The sequence below is a fragment of the Mixophyes fleayi genome, chromosome 5 (genome assembly GCF_038048845.1).
Source record: "Mixophyes fleayi isolate aMixFle1 chromosome 5, aMixFle1.hap1, whole genome shotgun sequence".
In the NCBI taxonomy this organism is placed as follows: domain Eukaryota; kingdom Metazoa; phylum Chordata; class Amphibia; order Anura; family Limnodynastidae; genus Mixophyes; species Mixophyes fleayi.
The window spans coordinates 248816259-248828455 of record NC_134406.1 but is presented as its reverse complement, the minus strand read 5'-3'; positions in this window follow the sequence as shown (position 1 = coordinate 248828455).

Here is a 12197-nt window from a genome sequence, read left to right as displayed (position 1 = left end):
TAGAATACTACAATAATGGAAAACATTTCAGAGTTTTCAAAAAGCCAAATCCACGGTTAAGCAGACAGTGTTCACTAATGGTTCAATTTGACATACTGTATATCAAACCCTAAAAAGAGCCTTCAGCAAATTTTGAATAAAATGGAACAATTTCACAAGCTTTCTGGAATTTCAATAAATGTAAAATGATGTATAACCCTCACATGGTAAAAATAAAAAACTTGGAGGAATTAATCCCCTTAACATCAAACGATAAAACCAAGCTGCTGTCTGTCATTATATAAATGATTGGATCAAAGCACAAGACACATAAGCAAACTTCTCAATGGAGCAACAATTCCTACCTGATATGAATCTTATTTTCAACATCTTTATAAACAATGTATCTCAATGGAAATTCCTGATAGTCCACTATTAACATCCACCTGGTCAAAATGGCACAAAATAAGAGACAAAGGCAACCTAACCCAGTCTCAATTCCTACCGTTATTAGGAAACATGGAATTTCAGACATTTTACTTCTTTAATATCTGTGTGAAAACTGCCATATCCAGCATAAGAGCCCCGTTAGAAACAATCACAAATACCCCTCTAACCTACAATCTAGCGAGCACAAGATACATACAAGCATGCAATCAACAAATTTAGTATTCCTCCAAGCCTAATATTATACAAAAAAAGTATAACACAATTTTCCCTTCTAGACTGGAACAATCAACTGGATAATACCAGTGCACAAGAACCACTAAACAGTGATGACAGTAGTTCTATAGAACTTATACAAATTTAACACTCAAAAGATCTCATATGCCTTATCAATTTAGCAATTGGCCATATTGCTTGTAATGGTATTATATTTAAGGTTTTTATACAAGAGCTCTTGTTACATGTACATTATATGTGATTTGTGAATAAATATAGTAATTTAATCTTTTATCCATGGTCAAAGTTTGCGACAGTGCACAAGAACCACTAATTAGTGATGAAAGTAGTTCTATAGAACTTATACAAAGGTAACACTATAAAGATCCGTGGATAAAAGATTTAATTACTATATTTATTCACAAATCACATATCATATACATTTAACAAGAGCTCTTGTATAAAAACCTTAAATATAATACCATTACAAGCAATATGGCCAATTGCTAAATTGATAAGGCATATCAGATCTTTTGAGTGTTACATTTGTATAAGTTCTATAGAACTACTTTCATCACTGTTTTGTGGTTCTTGTGCGCTATCGCAAACTTTGTATATATTTTTTAATTTCTGATTAGGGGATAACAGACCCCTAGTGACTGGCAGCCTTGACTCAATAACTGCATACCCTGCACTGAAAGGTTTTGTTATATATTGTTGATAATACCAGTACCTTCAATTAAAGCTATATCTTTGCTCTATAAGATTCTGCAAGTGATGCACTCTACTAATGAATGGTTAACACACTTTCCACACCTATATGTGTCCACAGTGACATTGGTGCTCTTATATTTCATACAAACAATTATGGCTAGCACGTATAGAGAAATTATTTATAAAATATTCTACAGAGGATATCTTTCACCCGTCAGGAGGCACATCATATGCTTAACATCCCCTTAACCTCTCTAATGCTTCTGCAACATTCCAGCACTTTATTAACAATGTCTTAAGGGAATTCTTGGACCAGTTTGTGATGGCCTATCTTGGTGACATCCTGATATTTTCTGACAATCTTCAAGATCACCATAAACAAGTAAAACTCTGCCAATATCAAAGCATCCAATACATATTAAAGTAAATAATTGTGAACTTGAGAAGACACAAATCTAATTTCTCAGATACATTATCTCCCTGGAAGGTCTTAGTTTAGCTCCTATCAAAATTAAATATTCACTGAAATGGTCCATAGGTCCAAATGAGAAGTGCTCTTAAGTTCTAAAGTCTGATTCCCTGTTCATTTTATCTGGTCTCTACGTTTGAAAACTTTACCTCTGCTCCCATTCTTGACTGTCCTCTTCCAGATTTGGAATATGTGGTTGAAGTGGATGCATATGATTGTGCTCCGTCCTTTCCAAGAGGATTGGTCTTAAAATAATGTTACATCTTTGTGCCTTCAATTTCCGGAGATTTCATCAGCAGAATGAAAACATGATATATGAAATAAAGAATTATTGGCCTTAAAATATGCCTTCTCTGAATGAAGATAATTGTTCTGAAGGAACTTTTATTTCAGTAACAGTTTTTAAAAAATCATCTGAACTTGAAGATCATCAGATTAGCTAAGAAGTTGTCCACTACACAAGCAAGGAGGACTTCTTGCTTCTCACAATTTCATTTTCTGGTTTCTTTATTGACCAGGGTCTAGGAAAGTAAAAGTCGAAGCCCTGTAACGAATATTGTTGAAATTCCCAATTCCAGAGGAAATTGAAAACCATCTGTCTAAGTGGCGTCTGTAGAAAACAGCTGATTTAATTATCAAAGTAGTGTTACTTCTCCATGGAATCCCAGATAAAGTGGTTCCTGATAGAGAAGTTCAATTTACTTCAAAGTTCTGGATAAGTTTTGCTTGACACTGGGAAATAAATTAAAATTTATTTTCAGCCTTTCACTCAGAATCTAACTGGCAAGCTGAACTCAACAACCATACTTTGGAACAATACCTGTGATGTTTTATCTGTTATCTATAGGATGACTGAATGGAAATTTTACATACAATGCAGTTTCCTTGTAATAATGCTCAACATACTTCACAGAGTTCTGAAAAACTTACAGTCTTACAAAGGAACCAAAAGTTATTTTATGCAATGCTCCAACAAGCTCAGGCCTGCTATAAAAAGGCAGTTGATGGACACCATAGATATCTCTCTAAGTACTATGTGAAAGATAAGTTTTGGATACCCACAATGGATATGAAATGAAATATTCTTTCTTCAAACTGGGGTAAAGAGCTGATTGGGCCCTTTCAGATCTTAGTGTAAATAAACCCATTGGAGATTTGGGAAGCTTGTCTATGGTCCAATATTAGTCTAGCAAACTATCCAGAGGATGTTCTCAACAGGGGAAATTATGTCCTGAACCATGCGGGGACATTGAACCCTGGATTCTGTATTACTGGCCCATTTCCTTGCTTGTCTGCTACTGAGCCATTTATTCTTTATTCTGCAGTTCTCGAGAGACTTTTCTCAAGGATTTCTAATTACTCAATGAACTACACATTCCATAAGCAGCGGCCAATCAGATAAAGCACTGGGATAGTTAAAGAATAAGCACCTTCCTCTTTTTCTTACCCAATTATTGTGATATGCACCTGTGATCTTGCACTGCTACTTCTACTCTTGTTACCTGTGTACTAATCCGGCTTGTCCTTGACGTCTTCTCTCGTGTACTGACTTTGCCTGGTTCAACTACGGTTCACTTCTGCTTGCAGTGACCTTAGCTCGTTCCTGATTCATTCCATTCTTGAAGGAAATGACCCCCACTGTTTTTAAATCATTTCAGTGTTGCAGTTGAATTTGGCAATATTTGCATGTATGCAGTGGGTTTTGTTCCACTTCCACAGTCTCCTGAGGTAAGACTGAACTATTATTATTATTATTATTACCATTTATTTATATAACGCCACTAATTCCGCAGCACTGTACAGAGAACTCACTCACATCAGTCCCTGCCCCATTGGAGCTTACAGTCTAATTTCCCTAACACACACATAGACACACAAAGACAGACAGACACAAAGACACACAGACTAGGGTTAATTTGTTAGCAACCAATTAACCTACCAGTATGTTTTTGGCGTGTGGGAGGAAACCAGAGCACCCAGAGGAAACCCACGCAAACACGGGGAGAAAATACAAACTCCTCACAGATTAGGCCATGGTCGAGAATTGAACTCATAACTCCAGTGCTTTAAGGCAGAAAGTGCTAACCACTTAGCCATCGTGCTGCCATAACATACATTGGATGGATGCTTACAATACATATCTGTAAAAGCGACTATTATGAGTGTTACTTTCATACGAAGACTATCATTCTAAAATATTTTTATTGGATAACTTGTCCTGTATACAGAATTGCAGTGTAGGCTCCCACAGACAACATATTGTTTCATCTTCTGTTTTTGGTACACCTTCTAGAGTCATAGTTAAACTTATTTTTTTCTTCAGCATCCTTTGCTCTGACACTTGCACTAAGTTTCATTATTTTGCATTAGAGTGTCATAAGTTAGTTGAGAAGTTTGTCATTTGCTCTTACAGAGCGACAGTAGGTACACTATAACAATGTTTCAACTCAAATCCAAATAGAAACTACTTCATCTTAACAAGAGCCAGCAAAACAATGCATTTTCTTTACCTATTATACTAAGTCTTTGTCAATCTTTCTTGTACAATCATCTATCAGCCCAGTTGTTTCAAAAGCCTATGTTGCCATAGCAATACTTTCTTGAAAAATGTATCAGCGTAAATAAACTTTGTAGAAGAGGTATATTCTCTCAAGCTGAGAAGTCTTTAATTCTATTTTACAAGTTTATAATTATTAGAACGTTCACAGAAACATGTGATATGAAAGTTAAGAGATAAGTCTTTATCAATCCATATATAGCATGCTTTTGAAGGCAAGAAAACAAAATTATTGGAACATCATATAAATCTAAAAAAGAATTTAAATATATGGTACTTCCCCTAGTTCTTTTAAAGTGTTTGGTTAGTGCTAACACTGTTTCCTGTACTAAAATTGATAGGCAGCATTCCTTCTACAAATAGAAGAATTATAACAAGATCATGCTGCTTTAATACGCTATTTTAATGCAGATTTTTGGTGCTAATGAAAGATCAGGTGATAATTATGGGAGATTTCAATATGCCTGGTGTTCACTGGAATCTGTCAGGGATAGTGAGTGACATGCCTAATTACTTGTGGGTGGTATCTCTCAAGCAACTAGTTAGAGAACCAATACATAAGGAAGAAATCCTAGATCTTATCCTAATAAATGGAGACGTAGATCCTCATTTAGAGTAGACTGCAACTTTGCGGCCCTGAATATAAATGTAAAATTGTGGTCTAACATGGTTTTTGAGCTGCATGGATCATAAGATAAACATATCTTAACATTGGAGCAGACATTATCATCTAATAGAATAACTAAACTTTTACCGCACACAGTGATGAATCGAGTTTGACATCACCTTAACCAGCCTGTCCCTCGTTTTTCACAAAATGTGGAGCATAGCAACATGTACTTTTTATAGCTCTGTTAATGTTCCTCAGCTCATTAGAGTACACATGCAGTGTCTAATTACATGTGGATAAGGGGACATTGTAGCCACACCTATATAGGAGACATGTTCATTGTAAAAATGTGTTTGTTATTACAGTGATGCTGTTATGTATTGTTTTCAAATTGAAGCCAGGTGGGTTATAGGTAAGGATCGGGTGGAATCCAGTTCCCGGATATAGGTGAGGGGGTAGTAGCTGCATTCATTCTCCCCCTCCTTTCTCTAGAGGAGGTCCTGATCAGCTGTTAGCTAGTTCTTGCTGAAAAAGCTTGTAAGGGGTTAATACTGGGAGTGTCATTTAATCCTCTTGACCTTGCCCCTTAATTAACCTGAATATGTCCCCATTGTCTCTGGTTGCATTCCACCAGACTCCTTGGAGTCATCCCAGCAGGTGTCCAAGAGAGGTATTGGGATGAGAAGGGACAGCCCTGTAGCAGCCCCTTTTAACCAGAGATGTTCAGTGACCCCCGTGTTTTGGTTTTGGATCTGGATTAAGTTCGTGATTTGGTTTTGGATCTGTATTTTTTAGAAAAATAGCTAAAATATGCTAAAATCCCATCATTTAGCTTTTTTTTGTTCCTACATTATTATTAACACTAATTTCCAGTCAATTTTGACCACCTCACTGGTCACAATATTATTTTAATCCACTTTCAGACTGCAGCGAGCTGGTTGGATGCTCAGCAACAGAGCAACGACACAAACACACGGCAGATCATAGCACATTTAGGAAACATTGCCACACAGTAGTTGCAGAGAAGAAAAGTGGTGCAAGATAGAATTGTCCTTAGACCCTCCCACCCTTATGTAAGATATTGAAAAGGACATGTACAGTTTTACAAAGCAAACATTCCAGCGACAAGGAGTGTCACTTTTGTGGCTGAAGTGCTTGGTTTGTTTGCTCCCCCACAAAACAAGCTACCAATAGCTTAGCTGCCTTAACCCCAACAGTGCTGTCAATGAACCCTACATTATTAAACCATGTCTGCTCGTGCTGCATCTTTAATCTCCTTCTCCTCTCTGGATACCTCCCTCTCAACCATGAAGAACTGCCAAACTTATGTAGACACAGGAATGGATATTACAACTGGAGTGGCATTACATCTGCTTCAGACAAACTGTGACACGGAACATGTGGGCAGCTTGGAATCTGTCATGTTGCATTGAACAGAGATTTAAACCAATATATTGACACAGTTGAGGAGACCGTACTTAAGTTAAAAAATGACCCACCGGATGAGATTCCGGATTTAAGAGAGCTTGTACACGAGAGATACACTGCGCTTCAGAAGAATAATACAGAGGAGGCCCTGAGGCAGGACGATAAATATGTCCAGTTTATAAAACAGCTAAGAGACCTGAGAAAACAAATGGGTTTGTCACCGGCCTCTGCTGACAAAGCTTTGGAAAATGAAGATGAGGAGATTGCCATCACCCAGAGCACTCATATAAGGCTGAATTCCCTAGGGAGTGGGGTCCGCCGAAAAAAACGAATGGGCCCAGGGGTGTAGGAAGAGCCGTAGTGCTATCAACACTGGGCTGGGTGTCCCTTGGGGGGAACGGCCGCTCGTTTTTTTGGCGGACCCCACTCCCTAGGGAATCCAGCCCAACGCTGAACAGCCTGGGGTTGGTTAGTCATTATGGCAGGGGGACCCCTGCCGCATGTCCCCCTGCTATAGTGCCTCCAACCCCGGCTGGTTTGCCTAGTGCTGGTTCTGTGAAAAATAGGGGGGACCCCACGCAAAAGTTTTCCCAGATTTTCACGGAACCAGCAGTAGGCTGGCAGAACTAGGGTTAAGACTAAATAGAGGGAGGACCCCACGCTTTTTTAAGATTTTTTTTTATCTATTCTTTACAGTTTTAACAGCTGCCGGAGCTCCGGCAGCAGTATGACAGGCAGTGTAACAGTGATGGGTTTATACAACACGCTGCTAGAAAGCCGTAACATGGATCAGGTTCCTAGATGGTTAAGGTCCCAACCTCTACTGACTCTGGCTATACAAATGTCTAGACAACTGTTGTCAGGATTTGGGTAAAAATAATTCCACACATAAGAGGTGGATTTTTTGGTCTTATGCCCAGGCATGACAATGGTCTTATCACGTGCAAGAACTGCTTCCATTGGTGCTGTACTTACACAAACAACATAATTGTCATCGACATCCTCATTAGCACCGTTGTCAGCCACACAAATATTCTCCTCATCCTGTTGCAATTCCATAGTGGAATCCACAATTTGTGTATCACCGGCTACACTTAGGCTGCTCATCCACACATCTATAGAAATGCTGAAAGGAGGCTTCTTTATGAATATAGTATCAGACAGGTCAGGTTTACACATAGCACTCGTGGATAGACTCTCTTCAGGGATTTATGTAATTTCTGAATCTGAACATACATTTTCCTCTAATACCTTACTGTTTTCTTTCAGCTCGGCTTTTACACGTAAACGCATTTGGGCACCACTTTTTGAGTCACAATGACAAGGTCTTGCATTGTTGTGACTGACCTTACAAGAAGATGCCTCAATGTCAGTTGCAGAACTATCACTCATAGAGAAAGGAGAAGGCCTGATTCTTTCCTAGCCACTGCATGTGTAAAATGGCATGTTGGCAATTTTATTTTTTCTGCCGTTAACTTTGCCTTGATTACAGGTGTTTTTTTGTTTTTTTTTAACTTAAAAGGTTTTTATTAAGTTTTTAGTAAAAGAATATGTAACAAACATGGCAGTTACAACAGATTACAGGTGTTTTAATCTTTACCAAGGTAAAAGGTGTTTTTTTTTTACAATTTTGTTTCCCTGACTAAAAAACGCTGTGCACCTTTACACAGGCTTTAGCAGATGACGTAGAGGGATTACTATCATAATGACTGGTGCCAACAGCTGCTTGATGCTAATGGTCTTCTGTGGATTGACATGAATCCATTTTGATGACCCACTAGAATGTGACTGGAGACTTTTAAGAACTCTGCCAGCCCAATTATTTGAGTTGCTGTTTCAGCACTGAGCACAGCCACCTCTCCTGTTTGTGGATGAGCTATGGCACAGTAGAATGTGACTGGAGACTTTTAAGAACACTGCCAGCCCAATTATTTGAATTGCTATTTCAGCACTAAACACTGACACCTCTCCTGTTTGTGAGTGAGTTATGGCACAGTAGAATGTGATTGGAGACTTTTAAGAATAGTGCCAGCCCCATTATTTGGATTGCTGTTTCATCACTGAACACTGCCACCTCCCTGTTTGTGGGTGAGCTATGGCACAGTAGAATGTGCCTGGAGACTTTTAAAAACACTGCCAGTCCTATTATTTGACTTTCAGCACTGAACACTGCTACCTCTCCTCTTTCTGTGCGAGCTATAACTCTGTAGAATGCATGGGCTTCCCCTCTCATAATGTGATACCAAATCTAGCCTGGTCAGCACAGGGTATAGTTAAAAAAACATGCACCCCCACAAAGGCAAACCAGCCCAATAATGAATAGCATTGGGGTTCATCCTGGCACCCATTAGGTGGTGGTTGCCAGGCTAATCGTTTAAGGTGATAAAATCATGAAGTATGTTTGTGGAACTGCAAGTCCCAGCAATTCATGGCATCCAGTGCCTGCTAGAACATGTAGTTCTACAAATGTACATTAAAAAAAGCATCCAAATCCCTTGTTTACTACTTTATTATTCTCAAAAAAAACATAAGGAATCTTCCTTCTTCTGTGCATAAGTAATTCAATAGGGTTAAAAAAACAAAAAATCCTGATAGGACTACGAGTATTTGCTCCAAGTGGAGCTGCAGCATAAGTTAACTTGATTGACCTTGAAGGGGTCAAATGTAAACAGCAAATCAGAACGGTTTCCTCCCTATAATTCATTCGCATTGTGGCTCTGAAACGCAAATTAATGATAGAAGAGATATTCTGAAGGAGACAAAAAAATAAAGAATATGATGAAGGAGAAAAGAATTTGAAGACTGCTTAAATAATTACATTTGCTCATGTAATTACTGTTGAAATTTCAAATGGGGAAATATATATCCTACTGTAGACACAATTATATTTATGAAAGAAGAGGTCTTACCTGAACTCTCAAAATGAAACGTAGATAAGCTAATGGGTCCAGACTGCATTCATCCTACAGCTAAAGTAACCAAGAATAGTGCTTGCAGCGCCATTAACCAATTGCTGCTGACAGGTATAATTGCAGGTGATTTGAATATGACAAATGAAGTTACGCTACACAAAAAAGATAGTAGGGAAAAAATATGATAACTATAGACCTGTGAGTCATACATAGTAGTGGGATAATTAATAAAATCACTGCTGGAAAATCAAATCAAACTAATCTAGCGGATATTTTGACTTAGTAACTAAAGTGATAGATCAGGGTGGATCAGTGGATATACAGAAGCTTATTTAGGTTTTAGCAAACCATTAATTATGCTACAATAAATGCATATAGAAACAGAAAATCCTTGGATTAGACTCAAAGATAGTGGAATGGATAAATGTTCGGTGAAAGGACAGGATACAGCCTGGTGAGAATGGTGTAAGCTCAGAGGAAGGTCTGGCCACCATTGGAGGACCTCATAGATCAGTCCTGTTTTGTTTAATGTATTTATTCATGCCTCTTGCTGATGATACAAAAGTTGGTTGCAGGTGTAACCCCAGAAGAGCTTAATCATATGTGTATTGATTTAAAGAAATTAGAGGAATAGACTAAAGTGGGAAATCTTCCAATTAAAATAATGGCGACAGAATGAGGTGGAGGGTGGATGTGCCTTAGAGCTCCAATATTCCGCACTACAGCATTGTACATCTTGCATGTTGTACTGAGCCTGCTCTTGGAAATGCTGCCAATCAAAGGACAACTCTATGCTACCCACAGCTGGATCAGATGAACAGTCATTAATCTGAGTAGCCAGAGTCACGGGTTCCCTTATGCACTAGATTCATTCTTTGAATTGAGCACAGTGTCTTTCAGGATGTCTTTCAGATACGTATATGATCAGTCCTGGATGCTACTGCTAATGTCACTGCATGCAGTACCAGTGGAAATAACAGAAGGGGAAGAAACCTCTCTTGAGACTGCCAAATCAGCAGGAGCAGCTGCAATAAGACTGGCACAGCTTTAGTTGCCTCTTTGAGCAGTGGTGATATCTCAAAACTGTCCCTGACCTGAAAGGAGGTCATAAAACCAAAGTAGCATTATTCACCACCTCTGGAAAACAAAATCTGCTCTGCAAAACCCGAGCTGGTTTATAAATAATTATCTATGAGGCTTTATGGACATATCACATGTGGATCATATCACAGGTAAGTAAAATTTCAGGTTAAGTGTTAACATACAATGTATCCAATAATAATAGAAACATAGAATTTGACTGCAGATAAGAACCGCTTAGCCCATCTAGTCTGCCCATTTTTTAACCTATGGTAACCTCAAACCCTATTTAATACTTATTTCTTTTTAAGGATATCCTTATGTCTATCTCAAGCATATTTAAATTGCTCTATGTATTAGCCTCTACCACCTCTGATGGGAGGCTATTCCACTTATCCACTACCCTTTCTGTGAAGTAATTTTTCCTGAAATTTCCTCTGAACCTACTTCCCTTCAGTGTCAGTGCATGTCCTCATGTTATAATATGTCTCTTCCTTTGAAGATTGTTTCCCTCCTGTATCTTGTTAAAAGCCTTTATAGATTTGAAAGTTCCTATCATGTCCCCCCTTTCCCTTGTCTGCTCCAAACTATGCATATTAGGATCTTTTAGTCTTTCCGGGTAAGTTTTGTGCTGTAGGCCATGCACCATTATAGTTGCCCTTCTTTGTACAGTCTCTAATGTATTTATATCCTTCTGGAGATACGGCCTCCAGAACTGAACACAGTATTCTAGATGAGGCCGTACCAATGACCTGTACAGTGGTATTATTACTTTCTTTCTGCTACTGATTCCTCTCCCTATGCAACCAAACATCTGACTTACCTTTCTCATTGCTTTGTTACATTGCTTACCTGCCTTTATGTCACCTGAAATAGTGACTCCTATATCCCTCTCCTCCTCAGTAGTTTCCATTAAAGTGCTGTTAATACCATATTTAACCTTTGGGTTTTTGAGACCCAAATGTATGATTTTGAATTTTTGTCATTAAACTGTAGTTGCCACTCTCTTGACCATTCCTCTTGTCTACCTAGATCATCAACCATTTGTTTTACCCCTCCTAGTGTGTCTACCCTGTTGCGTATATTTGTGTCATCTGCAAAAGGCATACTTTCCCTTCAATACCATTTGCAATGTCACCAATAAAGATATTAAAAAGCACTGGTCCAAGTACAGATCCCTGGGGTATTCCACTAGTAACCTTTCCCTCCTGTGAACGCCTCCAGTTACTATAACTCTCTGTTTTCTATCCTGCAACCAAGATCAATTTTTGGGTTTTCAGCTCTTCCTTAAATGTAGCTGTCACCTACAACAAGCTGAAGTGGCCATTTCATAGGACTTCTCATGCATACTGCTTTAACTCACACAATTGCTGCCCCCATTCCACTTTTTCCAGGTGAGTTCTGATTTCCTCCGTTCTCACACTAAAGCTTTAAACTTTTTATTATTATGACATTATTTTTTATGAAGATGTTTTAGTTGCCATAAGGTCCCACGTGACCTGCAATACAATTGTATATCCATTTACTACTTGAAATTGATTTATGTAAACGCAGCGCTATGATGGATTATGATGAATGTGACATAAGAATATGATATATGTATGGAACCTAATTAAGGGTTTACGCATCTCTTTAAACTTCCACAATTCCGAGAAGCAAATGCAGACAATGTAAAGTGGAATCCTAATTGATTAACTATTAAGGAGTGACTGTCTCCGTTATTTCCACCCCATTTACCTTCACAGCGGAGCTTCTCCTAGCGTTGTATGATATGAATCAGTGTAT